We start from the raw sequence: 18,537 nt of genomic DNA on the forward strand, positions 1-18,537 counted from the left end.
TCGTCTTCAATCTGCCCTCCTTCCTCCTCTCGAAATTGTCGGTGGGCGTCGGCGACTAGAAGGCGTTGAGAAAGACTCATATTCTCCGTGTCTCTGAGAGCATCCCGATGGATCAACTCAAACTCGTCTAGCGGGTTACCGTCCGTGTCTTTGGCCGGACTCGGAGAATCAGCGATATCTTTCCCTTTCTCTTCGCGAGATAATCGACTCTTCGAAGTCATGACCGTCGACTCGGGGACGACTAGATCGGCAATTAAAGCAAACTACGCTATCCTAAAGGCGTATCTAGAGAGAGAAAGTAAATCTAGAGAGAAGGGAGAGAAAGTGGAATACCTGAGCTTGCAGAGAAGAATGACGGAAGCAAAGGGGAAGAACCTATTTATAGCAAAAACGAGGGCACGACCTCCGAAGCGCAATCATTAGGTCTACAGAAGCCTAAATGGGCCTCAAGGGCCGCCTAAATACCCAAAGGCTTACTCGTGACGGTTCAGTTTCTCGCTCAAACCGACTTTCAATCAAGGCGCTCTACCAAATTCAATCCCTGATTTCGGTATGAACCGGTTTTCTAACGTAAACCGGCGAGATCGCTCTGACCGAGTAAAACGTGTCCCCACGATAAAAACCTCAACGAGTAAAACGGGTCACGAAGAAGCATCATTCTGAGCGACTGGAAACGTCAATCGAGCAGCATACGACCAAAGGCTTGCTCATGACAGTTCAGTTTCTCGCTCGAACCGGCTTTCTAACGCAAACCGGTGAGACCGCTCTAACCGAGTGAAACGTTTCCCCACGATAAAAACCTCGACGAGTAAACCGGGTCATAAGGAAGTATCACTCTGAGCGACTAGGAACGTCGATCAAACAGCGTACGACTAAACACGCTAGGACCTATTATCCGAACGAACCTAACCCACAAATTCACTGAGACCGCTATGCCGCTCACAAGTGAACTGGGGGGGGACTTATTGTAGGAGATGGATTACATCCCTCCACAAAGCCCGTCAAATAACAGGCCCTAGCCCAATGAACTTAGCTGGTTTAGTCGGCTTAGCGGCTAGAGGTGTTGACTCGGCTCCAGAGTACTTTTAGCCGATCAGTCAAGCCGATCGACGATACTCGGCTTAGAGGGAACAGTGCCAAGGCCCGCATACTCGGCCTTTGGCGACTGGGCCCAAAAGACAAGGCGATTAGGGCATCACGGACAAGGGTACTATAAGAAGGGAACAAAGGAGAACGAGAGGAGGACTTTTGGGGAGAGCTCACATACTAGGCGGCCAGATTTAGGGTTTCCTAATCACTTCTTTGATCTTGTCGCTTAAACCTCCAACTCTGTCTCTTTACCTTCGATCAGTCTTGTAACTCATTGTCTTGATTCTAATAAAACGTCTTTAGTCACCCCATTCCTAAGTTCATCATTCTAATCAACCGGATCTTGTACAAACAGTTATGCATAGATGTTAACTCTGAATCGAAGTCCTTACTCTTGTGTAGTTTCCATTTGTCTGTAATAAGAAACCTAATTAAGTACCTAGATTTGTTAGAAGATCTCATTACAGAGGATTAACCCTCGCATAAATGTTTAATTTGTTTATCTCAGATCTTCGCAGCAGTAGCTAACTAAACGATTGTTTGCTACATGGTGATTTGAGTTAGCTGGAGAGCATGAGTCCTGGAAAAAAAAAATTAAATTGAGGGTTTTTTACCAAACCGAGAGCGTACATGACTCCTTTACGTCACCAATTGTCAGATTCACCTATCATTGTACCGGATGGTGGCTCATCTTCTGTGCATTGCTTAGTGTATTCAGCTCACGGCATGATGATGCACTCAACCCATTTGCCAACTGGAGAGTTCTTTTGCAAGGAACTTCTAAGGAGCCACAACTACGGCATCTATCAAAACATATGAGTTAGTCTAAGCAAATCAGGGATATTAAAAGACCTATGTTGTGAAAACTATTGTATGCTTACATAGAGGAGATTGATGAAACTCAGAAACGCAATAAAAAAAAAAGAGTGGTGGCGGCACTTACGGTTCCAATCCAAGAAGCATAAAAAGGTTGCAGAGATAGGACTATGGCAATTCAGAAAAGTGACACCATATCAAATTAATATACTGAAAGAGATATGAAACAAAGATGATTTCAAGGGGAGAAATATCGATATATTTATACCTGAAAGTACACGCCTTGCCGATGCAAACCAAGCATTGAAGATCCGTCGTGGTGGACTTATGAATTAATGGGATTAAACACAATAAAAACCATAACGCAATCCGTTTAAGCTGTGAAGAATCTCAGGCGTCACCGTCGAAGGCAAAAGAGAGAAGAACACAAATGTATGTGCGCAATCAGATTAGGGTTGGTTCTCACGGGCTTCTGGACAAAACAAACTTTCCAAACTAAAGCCCATTAACATTGAACAATCGCATAACAAAACGAAGCCCAACAAATTTTCGATTAAATGAAGTGCAGCGTTTTAAATGGCCGGGACAGGTGTCGCAACCATGGACTTCAACTTTCCTAGGTGGAATCTGATGTGGCACACCCAGGAGGGATTCAAACCCTTTTATATATATAAAGATATTTTAGCATCAATAAATCTTTCAAATTGTGATTTTATAATATTTTCTTTAATGCTAATCACATTAACGCATCATCAATAAAAATCTAATACGTCACACATTATTGGGGATATGAAGTGTATGTTACAAATCATCCTTCATGTATAACATAAATACACGAACCAATCCTCCATCACCTGCATAAACCTATCAAGATTCAATTTCTTGAACTTATAATCTTCTCAATTTCACAAAATTTTAGGAATGAAGATTCTAACCTTTACGCTCAACATTCATCACACATCCCATCAAGGTATTATATTGAACTCTCTTAATCAAGTATCACCAAGTTAACAATCGTCTTATGCTTGAGTGAAAACTATGTGAAAAGATTCGTAATACTCGTTATAACATCAACTCTTTCGATGTCTTCTAATCAATCTCTTACATACTGGACTGATCCTGATTACATGACGATGTCACCAGTGCCCTCATGTAGATTTTGGTAGGTTAAATCATTTCATAAAAATTTAATCCATAAAAAAAACAAATATTAATTTTAAAATAAGGTTAAGATACCATCAAATAATACAAAAAAAAATATTTATGAAAACAGCTCTTGTAGTTTTTGTTCCAACAATTTTATTCAAAGTTATTTGTAACTTAATGTATCAACCGTATCCTTTATTAAATATTATTCATATGTTGTTTAATAATTCTATGATTAAGTAACTTATAGATACATTTTTATTAATTTGAATTTTGAAAAAGAAAATCTGTAGAGACAACACAAATTAGGATTTTCAAACTATAATTATAAAGTAAAATAGAATATGAGAAATGCAAAAATTTCTAAAATTAAAAATCCTATCATTATGAAGAAAATGTAGATGTAAATCCCTGAATTAATTCTGAGCGACTTAGGGTCCGATTGGTAAGGATTTTCACTTTAGGCTTTAACTTTAGAATCATGGCTGTAGAGAATTTGGCTGTTAAGACTTTGCAAAAGAGAAGAAAAAAAATAAAATGAAAAAATGAAAAGAAGTTGCAAAAGTCACGCATTGTTGGCTTTAGAAAATGAATCAAGAAGTTGCAAAATTCACATATTGTTGGATTTAGAAAAAACAACACAAAATAGGAGAGAGAAACTTATAATGACTTTAGAAAATTTAGAATGATTAATTTTTAAAAAAGCTTGATTGGTAAAAAATAAGCTTTCGTGACTTTCTAATCCCACAAAGCCCTCAAAGTCCTAACACCAATCGGACCCTTAATTATATGTAGATAAAAGGGGTCAACACTTGTAAACGGTAGCTGACAAAAAAAAACACTTGTAAACGGTATGGTGAGAAAGTTCTTTTTCTTTCATAAAAAGGGCCATTTTGTAATTTATAACCACATAAGAATGAATAAAAGAATAGACGGACCTCAGTTTTGGTATTGATATTAAACTTAGGAATAAAGTTCTCAGCAAAACTTGAGTTGTGGCCTAAATATTTCTGTACAAAATGTGGCCTAAAGCCAATGTTTTAGTTGCCTTAAGAAAGGAACGGGCCTGGATATCACACACGACTCAACAAGAATCAATTCTGATCTACTCATCTTGTGTGGATCAACACTTGTTGATCACGTCTCTCAGTTCACTTAGATATGAAATCGCAAACCTTTTGTTTTCTCAATAAGAATTACAACTTCAAAGGTCCTAACCCCAATCCTAAGTATGAGAAGATATATATATTAAGTACTTTTTTGTCTAATATTTTATTTACTATATTTTAGCATCACCAAATCTTTCAATTTGTGATCTAATAGTATTTCTCTAATGCTAATAACGTTAACCAACCATCATCAATAAGAATCTTACACGTCACACATTTTTGGCTATTCTTTTTCACTCTTATGAAGTGTATGTTACACATTATCCTTCATGTTTAACATAAATACACGAACCAAAACTCCATCACCTACATAAACCTATCAAGATTCAATTTCTTGAGCTTATAATCTTTTCCGTTTCACAAAGTTTTAAAACTCAAACTCACTAACCGTTACGCTCAACATACACCACACATCCCATCAAAGTATTATATTGAACTCTCCTAAGAGCATCTCCAACCTATATAGTGTCAAGATTACACTGTTTTAGTGTGATTTCAACACTAAAAACTTTTCATCTCCAACCCAACTCCAAAACATTATTTTAGTGTAATTTTCACACTAAAATCTCCAACCCAACACTAAAAGTTACACCATTTTAGTGTAACACTATAATTTCACACCAAATTTAGTAAACCTAATTAATTTTCTGAAATCAACAAGTTCTTCATATAAAATGTAAAAAATATATTTATGAATTTTTTTGTTTAACATAAGAAGTAAAATTTAAAAGACAAGAGAAAAGAGAAAAAATGATTTTCTGAAACAGAAGATCAATACACTTATTTGAAAACAGAAGGAATAATAATTTATTAAACCTAATTAATTTTCTGATATCAACAAGTTATTTATATAAAACGTAAAAACTATATTTATGAATTTTTTTTCTAAAATATTTATTTTAGTGAAATGGAAGGAGTAAAATTTAAAGAGTTTTTACACCTATAGACACTTTCTCATTTTCCAATTACACTATATGATACTTAGTGCTTGAGACTCACTTTCTCATGACAAAAAGACTCTTATGACCCTAAACTTTATTATTTCTCTCATTGCTTTTATGTTTTTAATATAAAAGCTGTTTTTTTCTCATCACATGAATATCTCTCCTCTTCTTATTCCACTTTATGTTTTCATTTACTTTTATCTCAGATTCTAAAATGTATTAAATAAAAATAATTGTCATAATAAATTATATAAAATTCTCTATCTTTTAAGATCCATTTTCATATATGTATGTTAACTTGTAAACAAAATTAATTTTGGATGTGGATTCCAAAGCGTGGATAGTAGAGTTATACACTAGTTGTGGACAACGATTTTTCGTGTTAAGATGTCCATGTCCACAACTAGTATATAACTCTACTATCCACGCTTTGGTATCCATGTCCACACTTAATTTTGTTTACACGTTAATATACATATATATATATATATATATGAAAATGGATCTTAAAAGATAGAGAATTTTATGTATAATTTATTATGACAATTATTTTTATTTAATATATTTTTAATTTTGAGATAAAAGCAAATGAAATCATGAAGTATAATAAGAAAAAAAAACTAACATTCTCTTTCCCTTATAGTTGTCCAAAAATCCGGTGGACTCCAAAAAAAAGTGTGTAATAAGTGGAAAGTGTATGAGTGTAAGAGAAACTCAAAATGTATCATAAAGAGTAATCAACTAAAAAAAAACGCTCTCTCTATGGCGATGAAGGCGGCGATCTAGGGTTTCGATGATTTCTGGAAACTGGGATCCGGGTATTGGTACAAGTTTATGGTTCAATTCGGAGGCTACAGGTTACGATTCTGATGGATGGAAAGTGGAGTTTTATTCGATTCAAACGGGGTTTGATTTGGAGCTCAAAAAGGGGATCTCGGGAAGTTTAAGGAAAATCAAGATCGGGTCTGAATGGAGAATGATTTCGACTATCATCAATACGGAATCTCAGCTTTATGAAGGTTATATCTCTGAATACGCTTACTTGTTGTTCATCTCGGTTCTTCGGGGTTTTGACCGAATCAATCATAGATATGGTCTCAATAACAGATGAAGGTTATGGTATTTTTGGAACGTGGGATTGGAATGTATCAACTTACATCATTCTGGTTTTATTGGTTGCGATCTTCTGTGTAAAAAGAAGGAAATTTGGGTGAAATATAAACGAGAGAGAAGGCTGTGCTTTCGGTGCATCGTTCTTATAAGATTGTTTTCTTTCTTTTCTCTCATAACTCAAAACGTGGTCCTTATTGTGTTTACCATGACACAGAGTAAGCTTTTGGGTAACGGAGAGGAGATGAAGAATGGTGAAGGGACCCGTAAGAGACTGAAGATTGTGTCTTTCTTCAACGCGATCTCGGTGGCGTGTGGACAATGGCGAGTGATAATGGAGTGCAAACTGAATTATTAGATCAACTTTGGATTGTGTATCAGGAGTTTTATGTTACTTGGCAGGAACGGGAAAGCTTGGAGAGTACATGGATACGGCCCTTGGAAGTTCGAGACGGGAACGCGGTAAGCGTATTATGGAGCTTCATGTTTGTATTTGAAGCTCAGTACACAGGGGTTCTATGGCGATTATTAGTTCAAAATAAAAGGATCATTGTTGTACGGGAACTGATTAATGGTGTAGATTGTTTAGGTGATCAGACTTTATCAAATTATAACAAAGTCCATCTTTCTTGTCATTGGTGCATTATGGGTTTGTGGATTATAAAGGCAATTCGGTTTATGACTCTTATAATTGGCGGCCAGGAGATTTGCGTATGGATTTATTTATATATATGTCCCATTCATATGGACTTTTGGAATGGGAATGAGTTGGCATATTACGGAGCTGAGACTCTTCAATCCTACTTTTATTTAGCTCTATGGAGTATTTACCAATTAATTATATGAGAATATTAAGTTGGAATTGTCGAGGAGCTGGTAGTAAATGGACTATTAGCTATCTCAGGGAGATTTGGCACAAACATAAACCGGATTTCTTATTTTTGTCCGAAACAAAGCAAGACCAGGAGTTTATGCAGGACTTTCAAGCACATTTTGGCTATGATAACCTGGTTACGGTGGATCCCATTGGCAGAAGTGGGGGCTTAGCCCTGTACTATAATAATGAATTTGAGGTCAAAATCTCCTACACAAGTAATAGGATGATAGATGTGGAAGCAGTGGCTCTTGGAAGAAGAGTTTACATCACTTTTGTTTACGGGGATCCAGTACAGGAATTAAGGGAACATGTATGGGAAAGGTTAACCCGGTTTGGGCTTGCGCGCTCTGAACCTTGGTTTGTTATAGGGGATCTCAATGAGATCACTGGTAATCATGAAAAGGATGGAGGGGCGATGAGGAACCCTGATTCCTTCGTTCCTTTTAATACTATGATTCGGAATAGTGGACTATTAGAATTCCCAGCACGTGGGAATAAATTGTCCTGGCAAGGATGGAGGGGTAAGGGAGTGGGTGCAGTGATGGTTCGATGTCGATTGGATCGGGCCCTGGCCAATGAGGAATGGCACACTCTATTCCCATGTTCATACACGGAATACCTCCGTATGGTGGCATCGGATCATCGACCGGTGGTGGCTTATCTGGAGGACAAAGTAGTAAGGAGGAAAGGACAGTTTAAGTTTGACAAACGTTGGATCGGACAGGATGGCTTATTAGAGGCTATCACCTCCGGCTGGAAGGAACAAAATAGTTCCCAACCAGAACCTTTTGTCACAAAGATTAGCAATTGTAGACATGAAATTGCAAAATGGAGAAAGGACAATCCCCCTTTCGGAAAGGAAAAAATAAATGAGTTACAAAAAGCTCTGGAGGAGGTTCAGATGGATAATAACAGGTCACAGGAGGATATTCTGGATGTCTCTAGGAAGTTACAAGAGGCATATAAGGATGAGGAGGACTATTGGTTTCAAAAGAGTAGGAATATGTGGTATTCATCTGGGGACCGCAATACAGAATTTTATCATGCATTGACAAGGCAACGGCGGGTGAGAAATAGAATTGTTGGACTACATGATGCTGATGGTAACTGGATAACGGATGACGAGGGAGTGGAGAAGGTAGCAGTGAATTACTTTGATGAGCTGTTCACTACTACCTCTCCAACGGCTTTTGACAATTTTTTATCGGAAATACAACCATCTATCTCTACGCAGACCAATGGGTGGTTATTAAGACTGGCTACTGAGGAAGAGATCCATCAAGCTCTGTTTATGATGCACCCAGGCAAAGCCCCAGGCCCTGATGGAATGACTGCATTATTCTTTCAACATTCATGGCACATCATTAAGACAGATTTGGTGGAGTTGGTAAATAAATTTCTGCTTACGGGGGAACTGGATACACGGTTAAACATTACTAATATATGTATGATTCCAAAAACAGAAAGGCCGACAAGGATGACGGAATTAAGGCCCATAAGCCTATGTAATGTTGGGTATAAAATTATTTCTAAGGTATTATGCCAACGGCTGAAGATATGTTTACCATCGCTTATATCAGAAACTCAATCAGCCTTTGTGACAGGACGCCTAATCTCAGATAATATCCTTATAGCGCAGGAAATGTTTCATGGTTTGAGGGCAAACAAGGCATGTCAAGGTAAATTTATGGCCATCAAGACAGATATGAGTAAGGCGTATGACAGGCTTGAATGGGATTTTATCCAGGCAATCTTGCTGAAAATGGGATTTGATACTCATTGGGTAAAACTTATGATGGCCTGTATATCATCGGTTCAATATAGAGTCTTACTCAATGGTCAACCAAGGGGTCTTATTATCCCACAAAGGGGCTTAAGACAGGGAGATCCGTTATCCCCCTATTTATTTATATTATGCACAGAGGCGCTAATTGCGAATATTAAAAAAGCGGAACGGGAGAAACAGTTGACTGGGATGAAGGTGGCTCGCGCTTGTCCTTCGATATCTCACCTCCTCTTTGCAGACGATAGCCTCTTTTTCTGCAAAGCACAAGAGGCAGAGTGTCAAACCATTCTCAGGATCCTCCAGGATTATGCTGCAGTCTCTGGACAATTGATTAATTTCCAGAAATCGTCCATTCAGTTTGGACATAAGATTGAGGATTCAAGACGACAGATGATGCGAGATATCTTAGGAATACAGAATGTTGGTGGTATGGGTACTTACTTGGATCTCCCAGAAAATATGGGAGGATCAAAGATCCAAATTTTCGGATTTGTACAGGATAGAGTAAGCTCTCGGGTTAATGGATGGACTTTTCGGTATTTTACTAAGGGGGGAAAGGAGGTAGTCATTAAATCGGTAGTCACTGCGATGCCAAATCATGTGATGTCGTGTTACCGCTTGCCCAAAGCAAACACGAAGAAAATTACCAGTGTTGTGGCTAGATTTTGGTGGAGCCCTGGGGGAAGCACAAGAGGCATGCACTGGAAATCCTGGGATAAAATTTGTGCGCCTAAGGAACAGGGTGGTCTGGGTTTTAAGGACATAACAGATTTTAATACAGCAATGCTGGGTAAACAGTTATGGCGACTCATTGAAAAGCCGAACAAGTTGTTTGCCCGCGTGTTTAAGGGTCGGTACTACAGGAATGCATCACCCCTGGATCCGATTCGTTCCTACTCCCCATCCTATGGGTGGAGGAGTATTATTTTCGCTAGATCTCTGGTAAGCAAAGGACTAATCAAAAGGGTGGGATCAGGATCAACCATATCCGTATGGAATGATCCATGGCTCCCAACCACTCGCCCGAGACCAGCAAATCAAAAGCAATCTTCTCTTTACCCGGACCTTACAGTTGACTCGCTCATAGATCCAGACTCACGCTCATGGAATTTACATGCTCTTCACACCTTGGTGGACCCTGAAGACGTGAAAATCATTACAAGTATACCACTGAGTAGGTCTCAGATGGCAGATAGAGATGGATGGCACTTTTCGAAAAATGGACGGTATACGGTTAAATCAGATTATCAGGTGGAGCGGGTATACCCAGATCAGCAATCTCAGGCAGAGACCTACGGACCCACGGTAGACTCACTCAAGTCCTTCTGCTGGAAAATTCGATGCCCACCGAAAATACGACATTTTCTGTGGCAAATATTATCTGGATGTCTATCGGTTAGGAAAAATTTTCAGGCAAGAGGGATGCAAGGAGATATCTGTTGTGCTCGATGTGGGGCTCCAGAGGAATCTATAAACCATGTCTTTTTTGAATGTCCACCGGCAATTCAGACATGGGCGCTCTCTAAGATTCCATCTAATCCTGCCATCTTTCCAACGGAATCACTCTACGCAAACATAGATCATCTATTTTGGCGCGTTACTCCAAAGATGGATGATCATCAATTTGCGTGGATACTTTGGTACATATGGAAAGCAAGGAATAGTAAGGTATTCAGTGATCTGGATATTGATCCTCGTGATACTCTTGGGAAGGCCGAGACAGAATCTGTTCTGTGGGCTGATGCACAGGTGATTCCTGAGTCACATGACGCACACCAGAGAGATATGGCTCCCATACCGGTGAGACCGGGCAGATGGTGCTTCTCCGATGGCTCATGGAAGGCAAACGATATCTTCTCGGGACAAGGATGGTATAGCACCTTACCAGGATTTGATGGTTTGATGGGTGCAAGAAACACCAGAGCTAGTCTTTCACCTCTCCATGCAGAGTTTGAATCACTAATCTGGGCAATGGAATGTATGCGGAATTTGCGGCAGTTTCGGGTCACATTTGCAACAGATTGTTCTCAATTGGTGAAGATGGTTTCGGAACCAGAAGAATGGCCAGCGTTTGCAAACTACTTGACAGATATAAAGACCCTTAGTACTGGATTTCAGAGCTCGGAGATCATCTATGTACCAAGAACGCAGAACACACAGGCGGACAAACTAGCACGTAGTGCAAGAATTCAACCGTCGTTCGTCATTCACATGGATGCAGAGCTACTCTCTTGGTTAACAGAGTCTATATGAGTCTGTTTTCTTTATTGATGTCAAAAAAAAAAAAAAAAAAAAAGAGTAATCAACTCAAATTTAAAAGACAAGATACAAGAGAAAAATTGATTTTCTGAAACAGAAGATCAATACACTTTTTTGCAAATCAGAAGGAATAATAATTTATTAAACCTAATTAATTGTCTGAAATCAACTAGTTCTTTATATAAAACGTAAAAACTATATTTATGAATTTTTTTCTAAAATATTTATTTTAGTGAAATGGAAGGAGTAAAATTTAAAAAGACAAGAGAAAAAATTGATGTAAAAGACCGAAATTCGCAGCTTGGCAGTATATGTACTGTCACTAATTATAAGTTTAGATATTTCTTATGTAATAAAATCATTGGCAGGGGCAATTCAAAATATAAAAAAAAAGAACTTAACGAAATTATATACAAGCTCATAGGGAAAAAAATTGTTTATAACATTTTGGAATAAGAAACTGCATTCGAAATTTAGTTTTATAGGTTCTAATATAAAACAGAAACAAGTGGGTGGTATTGTTTCAGTCGACAAAAAAAAAAGTGGGAAGTCTACCAATACTTGTACATTTTTTACTTATATTATATTGCACGTTAAATAGTCTAGATTAACTACTTTGAAATTTATCTATCAAAAAAAAAATTATCCACCAGGAGCTTTGTCCCTCAAATATTTACTTAAGTGATACACACATATGGCATATCACTTTCTATTTTTCTTTTGACAAAACAATTGAAATAAAGTATAGTTTGGGGTGTAACAACAGTTGGGATGGTGCTGGTGACTATTGACTAAGGCTGTCAATGGTTGTTGAATTTTAAGTACGTTTGAAGTGGTTGTAACGTATCGAACATCCTTATTTCACCATGTTAAGAAAAGAGTATTTATAGTTGACAAAAAGAAAAGATGAAAAGAGTATTTATATAAAAATGCAATAATATTAAATAATAAATGACTTTTGCCTTTTCGTTTCGGATGATGACAATCTGTTTTCACCTTTAATCACTTGGATTGAAACCGCGCGCCCCGCGGCTGTTTTGTTTCATTTTATTTGTTTTAAACATTTCAGAATGTTGCTAAAAAAACATTTTAGAATGCACATATTTATATGTTTGTAACATTCTTGATTGCCCTCAAATTTTTTGTTCATGTTTCGCTAATGAACTTATTTCTTAATGGGAATTTTTTTTTTCTTCAACTGTGTGTAACCTTGCTCTTTTTATTTTGACAAATTAAACACTAATACAAACCATATTTACGTTTTAAGTATACTCTTTATTTTATTAAATCTAAAGATGTTTATTTGAATTTGAAGTTTGTATCTAAAGTTCAAATTTTATTCTTTAAGAATTTAGATATAATTTACAACAATATAATTCAATGTTATATGTTTTGATTGTTTAGATATATGTATAAATTAGTTGTAAAATTAGGTAGTTTGTATATGATTAAATGTGATAAAATTATAGTAATACTTAAATAAACTTAGGTATATCTTTGAAAATTATTTATATTAGAATGTATATTTTAAAATTCGGCCAAATAAAAGAGAAATTGTCAAACATTGTGGACCTCGTTCATTTGTAATGGCCAAACCCAATTTTTTTTTTCTGGGGAAAAAACAGAAAGTAGGTTACCATCGGTTTCGTTATAATGACTTCCATTCTTTACTTTGAATCTCTCTGTCTCTGTCTTGTCTCTTTATCTTCACCGGATCCCTTGCTCACCGATCCGATTTATGAAACGCTTTAGAAATATGGCTATGATTGTATAATTAATCAGATAGCTATTATTACATTTTGAGTTTAAACGCTTAGTTTCTTCTAATCTATATTATTTCTTCTTATTTTTTTCAAGAAGATTGTCTGAAGTTTGGAATCAAAGACATGAGATCAGATGAGCAAGTCCGATATGGTTACTAAACCCGAAACGAACATCATGCATGTCTCAGATTGGTAATGAATCAACTAAAACCCTTCAGCTTTTGGTTTCTTATGCTGACTGATTTTAATTCTTCTTAGTTTACTGTATCTATTTCCAGGAGAGGGTTTTACTTTCAGATAGATATATATTCTTCTTACACAAATAAGAATGTAAGAAGAAACCAACAACAAAAGCAAACATCAATTGTGTCAAATGGAAGGAGATCATGCTTATCTATGTATTACTTCAGTTGATTGTATCTGAACAATAAGGCGGTTAGTATACAATCCTAAACTAATTGTTTTACTTACGTTCTCAAACCAAATCTGATTTCGACCTGTGCAAAACTATTAACAGGACCTTCATATAGAGATACATTAAAGTCATTTATTTTTTAAAAATCTGGTTAAAATTGAAATCGTTTGTTAGGCTAGATCGTTTGTGTAGTTTGGCATCATATGAGGTTAAAAAGGAAATAATAATATTTTATAAACATTGTTCTAGTTAAGTTATTCAATTTGATATTTTGTTAGTTTCGTGTTGTTTGTTGGATATAATGGTCTCATATGTTTTATAGAAACAATTGACTAATAAGAAACTATTTGTTAATCTTTTTATACAATCATCGTATTATGATATTAGCCTATTTAATGTTTGGCATGATATTAGACGTTTTGAGAACCAAGTTACATGAATCCAGCTGCAAAATGAAAACAACAGCCTTGCCGGAAAAAAAAAGAAGAACATTGTTAGTAATTACTTATCTATCCAAACTAATTCATGACCATCCAGAATTAGTTTTAAGATTGAAAGAACCATGCCTTATCTATATATGTTTAGTTTGCACTTGACTGAGTGATGTATATCTGTGTTTAGTTAATGATGGACTTATATAACACCAAAATATATAAAAAAAGCTTCAAATGACCAAAGAGAATGAATATATTTGTCCAAAAAAAAAGACAAGCATCTTATTTAAATGAATTTTGATGATAAAAAAAGTTGTTTATAAAGCTAAATAAACAATTTCAGAAGCATACGAACCAGCCAGCATTCTTCCACCAACATGTGTGTATTTCAAACCTGAAAAAACCTGAAGAAAATTATAGGTGAAGAAAGTGACTATACGAATGTAATAAACGTTTGTAAACATAAGATACCAATTGGTCTGCTAAAACAATCTCGAAGGTATCTCCTCCAAGTGATGTGTGTTGCTTCCATGAATGTAAGAATTTAACTTGATAATTACTAGTTTTTAAAAGGTATGAGTTTTGTGAGAGGAGTAAGAACTGTAATCTTAAGCATGTTTAGGTTTTTCTGTGTAGAATGATTTGCTTTTTATGCAATAGAGATGATATATATATATATATATTTTTATACATATACATATAGTTGGTTTTGGAAAGGGTAGGTAAAGTAAGAAATTATAACAAAATATTTGGTTAGTTATAATTTGAACGAATTCAAAAGAGAATTATCGTTTTTCAAGAATTTAATATACATTTCTTTTAACTTTAAATCATAATGATATAAAGAGTATTGGATTTTAAAGATTAGTGATTTGCAAGTTTTGTAAACATAATAAAAATATGGGAAAATTGCCGAAATAGAACAAAAAAACAACATAGTTTTCCCTATGGTATAAATCCATTTTTTACCATTTTTTCTCCCTTTTACCCTTTCCATATATTAAAATTAATGAAATAAATAGTTTTAAGAATCAAAAAATTATTAAAATATAAATAATTAATAAAACACCCATTTACACAAACACATATTTTTTGGGTTGAAAAACATAATAAATGATGTTTTCAAATTACGTTCTACTAAAAGTAGAATTCCGCTTTTACACAAAACGGGTAAGTAGAAAATGAATTCTAGAATGAACATATCCATCTACTTTGTTTAGAACGTACAAACTACTTTTTACTATAACTCTAAATATGGGGAATACGAATTCTATTACTTGTAATGATCGCTACTTTTATTTAGAACGATGTTTCTACTTTTATGGTGTATTCTAAGTTATCAGGAATGCAAAATCTAAACCATACACGAACGTCCACATAGTGTAGAAATTACATTCTGGAATTTTGTTATGTTCTACACAGTGTAGAATGTGCTTTCTACGGATAAAAAAAAACTGTTTTTTCGAAAATTAAAGAAGTTGCAGTTTTAAAAATATTCTAACTTCCTAAAACGTGTTTTCATTGATTTACTTCGTGAAAAATAAAAATAAAAACGATTTTGAATGTTCTTCTTCACCAATCTATGATTTCCCCATGATTTCTCTATAGTTTGTCTTGTGATTTTCACAAACTCTTGTTCTATGATGCATATCTATACAACATGTGGTGTTTGGGAGTTTGGAGCAACCACGGGATGGTTTTTTTTGGCTGATGAGAAAGGGGCTAGGCTACTTTTATTGGAATCAAGTTCTACCTTAGAGGTTTTTAAAAGAATGGTTTTAGAGAATTTTGATATGGAAGAAGATAGCTTACCCGATTTGGAGTTGAGTTATCTACCTACTGAGTTGATCAATACATCAACATGTCCACCTGTGATCATTGCAAATGATCGACAGCTTCAGAATTTTGTTGGTTTTGTTCAAAAGTGTGTTTCTACTCGATTGTGTGTAAGAATCTGAATGAACCAGACTTTGATCTTAACAAGTCGCCAGCTGATTCAAGTATTGCTGAAGAGGAGGGAAACTCGGTTGATAGGGGGAACGAACCAGCTCATGTGTTTGTTGAGAGGCAGTGAGAGAAAAAGAAAGAAAAGATTAGAAGAGTCGAAGTTGATGAGGATGCCTATGATGCTGATACCATGATCTCGGCCAAAGAGGACAACCATAATATGTCAAAGTTTTCTCTGCTCAATGTTTTTAAGAAGGGACAATTGTTTGAGAACAAAACTTTGCTGAAGGCCACTTTCGAGATATGTGCAATGAAGCATAAGTTTCACTACGAGGTTATCAAAACAGATAGACAGCTTTGGTATGTTAGATGTGAGGATAATGCATGCAATTGGTGTGTTCGAGCAGAGTGTTTGAAGGATTCTGCATATTTCATTATCAAAAAGTATGTCGGTGAACATACATGCGCACCTTCAAGCAAAACCAAACCGGGTAAAACTGCTTCGGCCAAAACTATAGGCACTCTGATTATTAAACCAACATTGAATCATTTTTTTTTAAATACAATTAATTATGTTTAATGGGATTAATCAAATGTTACTTTTGGTATTATGGAAAACATTATACTATAGGGACAACTTGAGGTTGGATTTATACCATAGGGACAACTATGTTATTTTTTTGTTCTCTTTCGGCAATTTTCCCAAATATGTTGTGTTAATTGATTGATATCGTTTTTGTTATGGTTATTGCGTAGAAAATAGGAGTATTTTTTGGAATGTTATTGAGTTAAAGAAACTACGAAATCATAATTATATATAGAATATTCGTTTTAAAGATAACACATATGTGATTTGAAAGTTTTGTAAAAATAACAATAAGATTGTGTTATGTGCTTGGTATCGTTTTTATTAAATATTTTTACGTACAAATAAGAGTATTTTTGAAATGTTATTAAGTTAGTGATGTTATGGTTAGCGATAAATGTAAAACGTCTGTGTCTTAAGGCAACGGCATAGGATGGTAATTTTTTAGGAAAAGTCAGGGTTATTTTTTTTTGTACTTCTGTTTTAATAGTTTAAATTTGTTGACCTCAATTTACAAACCATGTATTTCACCATTCTGCAAATAAAATGATAAATTCAGACAATTACACAGACATTCAAATCTTTCCCACATAAACCTATTCACAATTCATTCCCATTTTAAAAGAAAAGAATACCAGCAACAAATAGTAAGAAAATAATATCATTCATAAACCAAACACTGTTCTGTAGTATTGTTGAAACTTGAAACTTAATAGTAAGATGTTGTATACTTGTATCTCTGATATATTACCATTCTTTTACATATTAATACTATATTTTACCTTTGACCAAAAAAATACCATGTTTTACCAAGATTTTGGATGTGTTATATTATTATAGACATATATGTGTTATATTATTATAGACAAAATATAACCGACCACTAACTAAAATAACCAGCAACTACTGGAGATAACCAGATGATATGAATGTTAACTGAGATAACTGGATAATAACCAACAAACATTATAGGTACCTACAACCATTATAGTCACTAAAATATATGGTGTTTTTGACATCTTGTATATATGTTTTCTAATTGGTTTTCAAGTCTTTATCGAGTCTTCCTAGTCATTTTCGAGTTATTACAGGTCTGGAGTTGCACTGGATGGGAGATGGACTAGCTGGAACAAAAGAGCCAGAAAGAACCCGAATTGGAGATTTTCACGAGCGGAACAACCTTGCAGGCTGTTCTCGAGCGTGTGGAGCAACCCGAGTGCATGTTCCAGCGACAGAGATTTTTAAGGAAAACTTCTAATATTTCGGGATTTTACCTAGGGTTCCCTCTTTTTACTCCCAGACCGCCATAGAGCTGCATATCTATCTTTTCTTATTATTCTAGACATTCTACGTTACTTTTAGGGGAGATTTTGGAGAGAGAAAATTTGTACTCTTGTTTAGGGAGAAGAATCTCTACATCCTTTGGAAAATATTTCTAAACTCTCTTTGTTTTTTTTTATTATTGATTCATACATGTTTTCCTCATCTGTTATCTCTATGTTTTCTCTGTCCATGGCAGAGTAATCTGCCTGCTTACTCTAGGGTGTTAGGGTGTTTAGATCAATGAGCTAAAACCAAATAAGGTTCATTATTGATTGTCTCCATTCATGGTTATGCTTACTGCCTGCATTAAACTAGCTATTTATTGTTTGAACCTAGGTTTAATCTAATCATCAAAAGTGCTTAGGTTGCTAGAAACAACATGAATGGGCAGCTTGTCCCTAACCAGCGAAAGTAGATGTTAGGGCAATTTGTGAACTAATCAAATTTGTGCTTATTGTTTGTCTTCATGTTTTAATCCAAACGAGAGTTTAGGTATTAAGACTGATTGATGAAAGGAGAGATACCACGAAAGTGGATCGATCTACTTGTGTAATTTGAGTTCTAGACTCGGGCTTAATAAAACCTTGAATAGATTGTTGGCTCATGATCGTTTGACACCCGATCCTTCACCCTAGGCTAGCTCTTTAATAAATTGAAAACACCAAACCAATCTGTTACTTGTTCTTACGATTTCTCAACCTTTAAAACTCCCATATTGTTTAAGCTTAATATTGATCCCATAAAGATAAAGTGTAAACTGCTCCTCTAGAATTGAATCTCAAATACTACATCTACACTGTTAGCTTGCAGTACTAAAGACACAATTTTAGTGTATCATCAGACATATGTTATATCAATAAAGACACATACATA

General features: G+C 35.4%; 1 long non-coding RNA gene across 1 annotated transcript; it reads left to right on the forward strand.

The window, feature by feature from the left end:
* The first annotated feature begins 11,309 nt into the window (after nt 1-11,309).
* Nucleotides 11,310-16,976, forward strand: LOC125589280. The gene is made up of 2 exons (XR_007325467.1): nt 11,310-13,151; nt 13,238-16,976. It is a non-coding gene; the product is annotated as an uncharacterized LOC125589280 (long non-coding RNA).
* The last annotated feature ends 1,561 nt before the right edge of the window (nt 16,977-18,537 follow it).

Source organism: Brassica napus, chromosome A2, assembly GCF_020379485.1.
Source record: "Brassica napus cultivar Da-Ae chromosome A2, Da-Ae, whole genome shotgun sequence".
Classification (NCBI taxonomy): domain Eukaryota; kingdom Viridiplantae; phylum Streptophyta; class Magnoliopsida; order Brassicales; family Brassicaceae; genus Brassica; species Brassica napus.